Source organism: Myxine glutinosa, chromosome 7, assembly GCF_964187855.1.
Source record: "Myxine glutinosa chromosome 7, kmMyxGlut1.1, whole genome shotgun sequence".
Lineage (NCBI taxonomy): Eukaryota > Metazoa > Chordata > Myxini > Myxiniformes > Myxinidae > Myxine > Myxine glutinosa.
In genome coordinates this window covers 33,598,342-33,609,613 of record NC_136267.1, presented here as the reverse complement: position 1 = coordinate 33,609,613, position 11,272 = coordinate 33,598,342, and the positions used below count along the sequence as shown (strand labels likewise).

At 45.1% G+C, this 11,272-nt stretch overlaps 1 long non-coding RNA gene across 1 annotated transcript; it reads left to right on the top strand.

The window, feature by feature from the left end:
- The first annotated feature begins 2,734 nt into the window (after positions 1–2,734).
- Positions 2,735–7,224, top strand: LOC137430526 (uncharacterized). Its single transcript, XR_010985084.2, has 2 exons — positions 2,735–2,875; positions 6,890–7,224. It is a non-coding gene; the product is annotated as an uncharacterized LOC137430526 (long non-coding RNA).
- The last annotated feature ends 4,048 nt before the right edge of the window (positions 7,225–11,272 follow it).

Genomic DNA, 11,272 nt, shown 5'->3' with positions numbered 1-11,272 from the left:
GGAGGTCATAACGATCATTCTGTTGTATCACATTCCACATCAGAACGCTCAAGTAAAACTCCACAAAAAACATGGCACACACACACACAAAGGTGGATATATCGAGACCTGGCAGGAATCCGTTCAACCTCTGAAACCCGCATGTGGAGATAACAACCAACGTCACACACATTGACACACACACACACAAACAGGACCATTCGGTTCAGAAAACTCAGCTCCAGCGAGGTGGGAACAAGCAGCTAGCTGTGCATGTCACCATCCACTTGGAAGCTTCGATTCTCAAACCACACTTCTAAACACGTTAAAACGTACACGTAAATCTTCCCACTCGTTTAAAGCTCACCTGTTGAAGTACTTGCAGGTAACCGAGGTTGAAGTAGAGTGTGAAACAGAAAAGCAAGGCAACGAGGAAGAAACACGTCCTCACCATCTTGAAGCAATGTTTCAAATGCGATAAATAACTGTCGCTCTGTGACGTCACACACTCATGCAGTCACGCCCATTGGTGACTTCATAATTAAGGGTTCTGATGGCTGTCGCTTCTAATAGTCGAATTGAAATGGAATTTAATTTCGAGTATGTTCGTTAACCCATTGATGATGAGCCCTCGTCATTTGTTTCCATATATTTACGCCCGCCAGGAAGTAATGCATCCGATCGTGTCCGTCCGTGTGTGTGTGTGCGTGTCTGTGTTTGTGTGTTTGTGAACAAGATATCTGGAAAAGTTCTGAACGGATTTGGATGAAAGTTGGTGGGATGATTTCCCTTGGGATAAGGAAGAATTGATTAGTTTTTGGTGAAGCTCAGGATGTTATTCCGGATCCAGGAATTTTCTTTGGGAATTTTTTCGGGAATTTTTTTTTCTGTTTTCCTTTAAAAACCATTTTCTCTGCAATAATTGGAGCGATTGAGAGCAAATTTTCACCATAGGAGGGACTCGGTCTGTACAATATTTTTATGGTAATTATGACGTCACAGGCCATGTGGTTCGGCCGCCATATTGTTTTGAGTGAAAAACACTAAAATCCAATTTTCTCCAAAACGCCTGAACAGATCGAGGCCAAACTTTGCAGGCAGAATCGCATACCCATGACGAAAAAAAAAGTCAACGAGCATGACGTCATGCATCACATGGTTTCAGAGTTATATAACGTTTTTAAGCACAAACATTTAAAACCTAGCTCCTCCCTCATTTGTGATCCAATCGAGGGGAAACTTCACAGATCTGTTCAGCATATCAGTCTACTAAAATGTCCTTTTGGAATTTGCGATAGGTCACGTGGTTTGGCAGACATCGTTAATTAAACGCAAATAATAAAAACATTTATATCTCTTGAACCGTGAAACGGTTCATTGATTGCATTGCAAACGATCATTGATCGCTGTGAAACTTCATACTGTAGTAGAAGTCATGAAGAGTAACAAGTGTGCAAAATTTGAAGATCATTGGATGTATGGTCTGGAAGCTAGAAGTTGTTATTGTGTGAAGAAGAAGAGTCTTCGACTGTGGCGGATTAATTATTTATCACATGTACAGACTTGCAGGCATCGTTTGACACAATCTCCCGGGATAATTTGAACCTCAAATAAAATTATAATTCCAGATTTGTCAATGGCTGAGGTATATTAACAAACGAATAAAACAGATTTGGCAAAATTCGAACTTTTTTTTAAAAGATCGTATATTCACCCAGGGTTGTGAGAGGCTGAAGAAGAAGAAACCTCGCATGGGCTTCCCAGACCAAATAAATAATTCTCGTTCTGGCTCTGCGATTTTCAGGTTTATTACTCCCGCAAGGGAGTCCGTGTGTGTGTTCGTATGTTCATGTGTTCGTGTGTTTGTGAACAAGATATCTGGAAAAGTTCTGAACGGATTTGGATGAAAGTTGGTGAGATGATTGCCCTTGGGATAAGGAAGAATTGATCATTAGTTTTTGGTGAAGCTCAGGATATTATTCCGGATCAAGGAATTTTTTTGGGAAAGATTTTTCTGTTTTACTGCATTAAATCTTTTATTCTTATTCTTAAATGATGTTTTTCTCCTCCAATTCCGAGATATATCAAAATAAATTCTCTGACAGTTAGGGCCTACTTTCTTTTTCATTTATTGTTTTGGGGAGAAGGGATGTTAAACAAAACGTATTATTCCAACTAAACCCACAGCGGGAGTATGCGCTCTACTTAGTGGCGTTCTAGTTCCCATTATAATTATTGTGGTATCCTGTTATTCCGTCATTTTTCAAATATTGTCACCATGGTTACCAGTCATTTCAGAGCCGGTCAATCCCTTGGCCTATGTAATTAACATCTTCAGAACTGTCTATATTTTTGCGGCCCTGGGTTTCGTGGCTACTAACAGTTACTGTTTCTCAGCTGTCCCATTGCAATTCCTGCAATTTGGCATGAATGCAGACGTTTCTTATCACCTCAAACATGTTTTTAATAAAGCTTGCTCATGTTCAGCTTCTAAATCATTTGGTGAATGATGGCTGTTTGCTTTGACCTTCTGATGGGAAGAGATGGTAAAGCTACTGTGATCTCAATGCAAATTTGATGGATTGTGCTCCCAAACCAACAGAAATCTCTTCCATTGAACTTCAAGTGTTGACCACAGCAGAGGAACGAAATCTGCACAATTCATTTGTGGGTTTTGCAGTAGCTTAATAGGATTTGTGTTTACCCAATAACCATTGGAGCACATGACATTGTATGCGTGCGTTCCCACAGTCCGGGCTTTTTGCGCTTTGTGAATGTGCTTTGCAAGATGGCCCCGCACGAACGCGAGGCCTTGCTGCAGTTCACTACAAGTTGTTCATCGCTACCTCCTGGTGGCATGTCGAACCTACATCCCCGTCTCACGATTGTCAGAAAGGTGAGTGAAGTGCAAAGTGCAGAGTATTCCAATTAGAACCCCTCCTATCGTGCGTGGCAATGACATGTGCTTGTCTGTGTTGTTATTGCATAGTCTTATTAAAAGTTTTTTACTGCGTAGCCCATCGGGCAAAGCCATCTATAACAGTGTTTGTCTGTCCGTATGTATGTATGTATGTATGTATGAATGTATGCCCCCTCAAACGTACACCAATCAGAGTTGAGGATCTGGTCACGTGACAGGGGTGATGTGATGTCATTTCGGCAGTGCGACGGCTGACTCCACACACCGCCATTTTGATTCCTATGCCGTTTGATTCCTATGGTGCATCCTGATTCAGAAAGTGGATGGGAGGGTTGTCCAGTCGGTCTTTTCGGAGAGACATCGTAAGAGTGTGAGATTTGTCAGGATTCAAAGACATGTTCCACTTGTTTGCCCAGTCTGATTTTGTCTAGGTCTGCAGAGAGTGAGGAGGCTGCAGACTGCCGATCTGAGGGATGAGGAATGGAGCGGCAGAGAGTGGAGTCATCAGCAAAGAGATAGAGAGGATTTCCAAGAGAGTCGGAGAGATCATTGATGAAGACCAGAAAAAGCACAGGGCCCAGAACACTGCCTTGGGGAACTCCAGCCTGAACAGGAAGAGGAGATGAGAGAAACCCATTCAGGGCCATGCGTTGACTACGACTAGAGAGGAAGTCCGCCAGCCATGCGTGGAGATTTCCACAGATACCAAAGGAGGAGAGTTTGGTGAGCAGAGCGGGGTGTCAGACCGTATCGAAGGCACATGATATGTCGAAGGAGACAGCTCTAATTTCCTGTTTGGCATTGAGGACCTCCATCCATTGTTGAGACAGCAGAAGCAGCATGTCCAGAGTAGAGTGACCTGGTCAGAAACCAAATTGATGATCAGAGATCAAGCCAATGGAGAAGAGGAAAGATTTCATATATGAAGCAATGATGGATTCCATGACTTTGCTGATAATTTGGGAGAAGGCTGATTGGTCTGTTGTTGCTAGGATCTGTTTTTGCACCTTTTTTCTGTAAAGCGGAAGAACAGGATTTTAGGACCCGTGGGCTGATGCCGTCAGGTCCAGTTGCAGAATCAGAGTCGAGGGTTGACAGAAACTTTTGCACCTTGTCAGGAGGAAAGGACACAGAGTCCAGGAGCAGCTGGGTACGACTGGGTACGGTGGGTACAGAGGGATGGGTTTGGGACACAAGATTTAGAGGCAAACACAGAGTTGAGGCATTCAGCTTTCACGTTTCACGTGCCATTTTTCACGTTTTTCACCCTCTCATCAACTGGCAGAATACTCAGGTCCTGTGGAAACAATGATGTTAAGGATAAATGAATTATGGATAAAACCACAGAATGGTAAATAATTTGGTATAATTTTAATAATAAAGGCACTGTAATTATTTATTTATGACTAAGGCTAATATAGTTAAAGATATGGTACTTTGAAATAAAGTTTTTTTTGAAGATAGTCAATGAATGACCTTCAAAAATTAATGGTCTTCAAGAACTTTAAAAGGATGATTGCTCCGAAAAGTCTAGCAGAAGACAATGGGAAACAGATGTGCCTCATTAAAAGATTTGATATGTGGACCTACTCGGCGGGAAGTCCACCCATCGCAGCATTCACTCGACCAATCACATTGTATCCCTCAATCTTTGCTCCCTCCCACCCCAATATTTCATTCGACCAATCCCCACTTCCCTCATCCCTCCCACCTACACTTTGCTTAACCAATCCTACTGCTCTCCTCCCCTTTTCTTCATGCGACCAATCCCATCTTCGCTCCTCCCTCTCCACTTTCTCCTCCCAGTTTCAGCAAGTATAAAAGTTATGACTAACTTCAAATGTTAGGATTTTCACTTGGGCTGTCGATACTGTATGTTGATGTAATTAGGATTTCACTTATTTTTTATGTTGATGTAATTATGATTTCACTTATTTTGTATGTTGATATTGTACTTAGGATTGCACTTGGTTTGTAAATACAGTATGTTGTTCTGTGCACGAGCCACAAGCTTGCTGGCAGATCTTTTCTTTTTTAAATGAACAATGTAAAATGTTCAATTGTTTTGACGGTTCTTGTAAGGTTCTAGCATGACTAATTGAGTCAAGACATGGATAGAAACAATCACAAGCTTTCACCTCATTCTATCCAGCGGTTTAGGAATGCATAAACGTCAAATAAAGAAACGTGCAATGAAACAGACACTTCTCACATTATAGTAGAATGACAAGTAAAGAGTGCGGTACAGGATTATGTGTACATGTAAAGTTGTATTTACTCCTGTTCACAAGTTCCTTCAGCATTAAAAATGTATTTCTCCAACGAATAGGAATATGCATGGAGTATAAATGTATTGTTATGTTTATGGAGGTAGGTAAGGTAGGTTTGAGTTAGGAATAGCATGGACCGTGTGATGTGTAGGAGCATTTCGTCGGGAAATAGGTCGGGAAAATGTCGCTTAAAGTTCTCACATTATAGAAGAATCGTTGCACATATGTACATGTCAAAGTAAAAGTTTGTTTTTGTCTTTAACCACTTCATGTGCTAATCATAACAGAGACGGAGAACTTCAGTTGTTTCATATTTTTTGATAAAACGTTTGTTAATATTTCTTCACATACACTGTATGACATTACGTGCTTTAGAACAATTTATAACAATTTATAAGACTTTTTTCAAGTTACAGTTATAATTTAAAACAAATCTTGTGTGGAACAAGTCTCTTTTGGTTTGGTTGGAACAAGAGACAACCTGTCATCAAACTTTTCGGGGGTTCCCTTGAGCGGTCTTTTAAACCATGTTCGTACCAATATTTCCACTCATTACCACGAAAAATACTGTCCTGTCCACAGCTGGGTTACCACCAAGCCTTGGATGGATGAGCCGAACCAGCTTTAACTCCCGAGGTGATTTACAATTTTGGCGGTTATTGACCCGCGGGACTGAAGAACCACGAAGCGTTTATTCTCGTGAACGCATGGGTTTATTTTGAAACCCAATCAAGAATAATACAACAAAAAATGTAACAATAATTATTTTCAATAAAATAAGGCACGGAATGAAAATAAAGAAAATAAATGCCGAGGTAAAAATGATAAGGTGAGGATCCTATACACAGACACAAAAACACACACAGGGTAAGGTAAGAAAGTAAAGTTCACACTCCGGCACTCAACTGGCCCAAAATGGATCCCATGCTAAGTCGGCAGTTGTTGGAGCCCGAAGCCACACAGGTGGGAAGCCCAGAAAGGTGGCGGCAAAACCAAAAGCCGATGGCACCCGGGATCGAGGCGAACAGGGAGCACAGCCCTCGTTCTTTTCTCCTCTGTCCACCACTTCACACTCGTTCACGAGAGATATTTTTTAAAAATCTTGTTCTTTGCGAAAGGAAGCACGACCACATCCTGCAGCATACCAGCACACCCGAGACAACGGGCCTCCTCACAGTCACACTGCCAAAGCCAGAATCTCGAAGCTTCTTCTTCACACTTCGCCCACCTCATCGGGCCACATCACTCTGGAGGGGTGGGGGGACGTGGCCTGCCGACCCTGTCCAAGCCTTCCCCCCCACCCACCCGCCCATAAAACCATTGTAGCTCCGCCTCTTCTAGGCAGGTCTTTTTGCTATCGTGTCCATTGGAGCATGAATAGCTTGCCCGGCTGATGTTATAAGTGTTAGGGATAGCCACAGAGGGTATTGCGAACAGGGGAAAGTATCCTTAACCCCGACTACGAATTAACACGGCATTAGCCCCGTGCTCATATTCTGGGTCGCTGTCTTCTTTGGCTGTTGTTTCCTCCATGCGATGCAATTCTTTCAAAATGGTTCACGTGGACTGTGAAGGACGAAGGACGGGAACAGTGGTGAGTTTGAGGTGAAGGTGGGAGTGCATCAGGGGTCGGTACTAAGTCCACTACTATTTATATCTGTGATGGAGGTGCTGGCTCGGAACGTAAAGGAGGGTTTACTGTGGGAATTGTTGTATGCAGATGATCTGGTGTTGATTGCAGAAAGTATGGATGGACTGAAGCAGAAGATGAACAAGTGGAAGGAATGTATGGAGACAAAAGGTCTGAAGGTGAATGTTAGAAAGTCTCTGATGTTATGCGTACGATATACGTGAACGTTTCCTGCTTTGCTTATGAATGTTTTCTTGCAATATGTTGATGCCATGTTGGTGTAGTGCGAGCCTGTAATTCTTACTTTTTTCTCTTAATTTGCACCGGAAAGGGAGGAGACTTCCGGCTTCTTGCTGATGGCTCATGTGAGCGAGTTGATTGCCGCCATCTTTGCCTTGTTTTATTAAATGTTGTGCTGAAAGGGAGTTTAGTGTCTCGTCCTGTCCGAACCGTTTGATCACGGCCCTTTTCCTGGATCCACTGTTCTCTAGTATCCTCCGTACTAGCTAGCCTTTACCGTAGGATTTCAGACCCTACTTTTCATGGTCCTTTGAGCCGGATAACGAACAGCTGGACAAGGAAATCATGGACGAGAATGTCGCCGCTACCCTGACTGCGGAGTGTACTCAAACAGCAGACAATACCAGCGACATTATCCCGGTTAGTCCTTTAACGACTCATGGAACGAATCCATTTGTCTCTGTTTCGTTGGCCGCCGTCAGCCCCGCGCCTGTATCAGCCACCGAATTACCGGATCCGGCCATCATCAGCATTGGCAATGAATTAACGGCGTCTTCCCGACCGGAAAAGAATATACGTATCCCTGAACGTTTGAAAGACTATGTTCTTAACTACGTACCTTCAAACACGAGTGGTTCTTCCCTTAATCAGGAGTGTGGGCCGAGTTCTTCTTCCCGACGAATTTCGTCAGGAAGCCACCGACCAAAGACTGCCTCACCATGCAGTGCACATAGCTCACGACGCAGCTATTGTTCCAGCTACAGCCGTACATCCATTACATCCCAACTCAGTGGTGTACAATCAGCTATTCTAATGGAAAAACGAAAACAGTATGAACTGGAGGAACTGACATGTCAAGTTGGGGAGGATGAGAGAGCTGAGAAACGTGGACAGCAGCTGCAGGATGAAGTCCTTCAGGCTCAGGAGATGGAGCGCCAGGCTCAGGAGATGGAGTGCCAGGCTCAGGATATGGAGCGCCAGGCTCAGGAGATGGAGCGCCAGGCTCTGAGGGAACGCGAGACCTTGTCCGTCCAGCTAACAAGACAGAGACATCTGAGGAAGGCCGAATAGGAACTGGAGGAAGCACGGTTGATAGTGTCGTTCTTAAATGCAGGAGATGAAGCGCCCACCTCTCCAACCGGGCGTCCAACCGTTACCGCCCAGCATACGATTCTGCACGGTGGTGGAGCGTCATGTTCTCCCTCAGTTCAACCAAACAAACAATTGCCAACGCAGCTGCCGCTACTGCGGCCAGAGCCGGAAATTGCCATCACTGCCGACCTGCAATCCACATCTACTCCTCGATTAATCATCAATGACAATCCATCACCGAAAGAGAAGGTGAAGCAAACTCATCCAACTGCATATTCATCCGCAACCACAGCTCCATTCCAAGCTTCAAATTTTCATCCTAACATGTTACCATGTCATCATGCACCCTATCTACCACCCTCGACTTTACCACATGGGCATCCAGTTCACCCATCTGAGACGCCTGCAACACCCAACCTCATGGACCTACTAATAGCTTCATCCTATAATAATAATAATAATAATGCATTTATTTTATATAGCGCTTTTCAGGAAGCCCAAAGACGGTTTGACAGAGTGCAAAACATAATGCATAGCAAAACATAAAAACAATTGCAAAAAAAGAAGAATCAATAGGGAAATATTCAAAGCACAAAGGAGGGAGAAGGAGAGGAGATAGTCAGGGGTTAGATGCTGTGGGTTAAATGTTGAATGCAGTGTTGAACAGGTGGGTCTTGAGTGATGTTTTGAATGTGGTGAGTGAGGAGGAGTCTCTGATGGTGTGAGGTAGCGAGTTCCAGAGGGTGGGAGCAGCGATGGAGAAGGCCCTGTCCCCCCAGGATCTAAATTTGGTCCGGATTGGGGGGGGGGGGGGGGGGTCAGGAGGTTGGTACCAGCAGAGCGGAGGTTGCGGGTGGGAGTGTGTCTGGAGAGGAGGTCAGCCAGGTAGGATGGGGCCAGGTTATGGAGGGCTTTGTAGGTCAAGAGGAGGATTTTGTACTGGATTCTCTGGGAGATGGGGAGCCAGTGAAGCTTGTAAAGGACGGGGGTGATGTGGTCACGGGTCCGGGAATGGGTGAGTAGACGGGCAGCGGAGTTCTGAATGTATTGGAGTTTATTGGTGATTGTTGAGGGTGAACCATAAAGGAGGCTATTGCAGTAGTCCAGACGGGAAGTGATGAAGGCGTGGATGAGGGTTTCTGCAGCCACGGAGGAGAGGGATGGACGGAGACGGGCGATGTTTTTCAGGTGAAAGAAGGCTGTCTTTGTGATCTGTTTAGTGTATTTGTCGAAGGAGAGGGTTTGGTCAAAGATGATGCCAAGATTCCGGATGTGAGGGGAGGTGGATACTGGGAAACCGTCGATGTTGAGGGCAAAGTTATGGGTGGACTACTTGGTGAGCGTTTTTGGGCCAATGATGATTATTTCAGATTTATCACAGTTAAGTTTGAGGAAGTTGATTTGAAGCCAGGATTTTATTTCAGTGATGCAGTTTGTCAGGATAGAGTGGGTGGCGGTGGAGATGGACTTGGTGGAGATGAAAAGCTGGATGTCATCGGCGAAGCAGTGGAATTGGAGACCATGATGGCGGATTAAGTGACCGAGGGGGGACAGGTAAAGGATGAAGAGGAGGGGGCCAAGAACTGAACCTTGGGGGAGACCTTGGGGGAGGGGAGCAGTTGGGGATTTGCAGTTATTGATGGAGATGAATTGACGTCTGTCAGAGAGGTATGATTTAATCCAAGAGAGGGCAGTGCCGGTAATGTTAAAGGTGGTTTCAAGTCGGGTGAGGAGGATGGTGTGATCGATGGTGTCAAAGGCTGCGTTGAGGTCGAGGAGGATGAGAATGTTGAGGTTGCCAGCGTCAGAGGAGAGGAGAAGGTCGTTGGTGATTTTGAGGAGAGCAGTTTCAGTACTGTGGTTGGAGCGGAATCCGGATTGGAATGTTTCATACAGGTTATTGGCAGAGAGGTGATGTTTGAGTTGAGTGGCTACAGCGCGTTCCAAAACCTTTGACAGAAAGGGTAGGTTGGAGATGGGTCTGAAGTTATTTAGGGTGTCAGGGTTTAGTCCAGGTTTTTTCAGAATGGGGGTAACAGCAGCAATTTTGAGGGATGGTGGGACGATGCCTGTAGACAGGGAGGAGTTTATTGTTGCAATGATAAGTGGAGAGCGAGCAGGAAGGGAGGCCTTGACAAAGCTGGAGGGGATGGGGTCAAGAGTGCAGGTGGCAGTTTTCATTCCGATGAGGAGTTCAGAGAGGTCAGTAGGGGAGACTGGGGAGAATTGAGACAGGGGATGGCAGGATAAGGGGGGGGCAGGTGGTTTGAGGGGGAGCGGGTGCGGCGGTGGTCAAGCTGTTGTAGATGTTTTCAATTTTGCGTTGGAAGAATGAAAGGAAGGAGATGCAGTTGTCTATTGTGAATGACTGGGTGGTGGTGTTCAGGGGGCTGAGGAGTTTGTTTATTGTAGAGAAGAGTGCTTTTGGGTTTCCGGAGCCAGAGTGGATAATTTGAGAGTAGTAGGCGGAGCGGGCGCGGGAGAGGGCATCTTTATAGTGTTGTATGTGGTCCTTGTAGGCCTGGGAGTGAACTGTGAGACCTGTTTTATTGCGGAGTCTTTCAAGTTGGCGAGCACGAGTTTTCATCAGGCGGAGTTCAGGGGTAAACCAGGGAGCAGAATGGGTGAAAGAAACTGTTTTGGTTTTTATAGGCGCAAGTTGGTCAAGGCAGGAGGAGAGAGTGTGGTTGTAGTAGTCAGTGAGGTCAGAAGGGGTGTGGAGGTCAACGAAGGGAGAAGTGGACATTTTTTCAGAGAGGGTGGATGAGAATGAGGGAGGTGAAAGAGCGTTTAGCTTACGGAAGTTGATAGTGCGATAATGCCTTGGTGCTGGGGTGGGGATGTTGATGGTCATAGTGATGGCTAAGTGGTCAGAGAGGGTGAGGTCAGAGCCAGAGAGATGGTGCAAAATTAATCCAGTAGAGCAGACAAGGTCCAGAATGTGACCACGGTTATGGGTAGGAAAGTTGACATGTTGAGTGAGGTTAAAGCAGGTGAGTAAATCAGTGAAGTCAGTGGTTATTGTGGAGTCAGTGGAGTCCATGTGGATATTGAAATCACCGAGGAGGAGGATTGAGGGAGAGAGGGAACATAGCTGGGTCAGAAAGTAGGAGAAGTCAGACAGGAATGATGGGTGTGGTT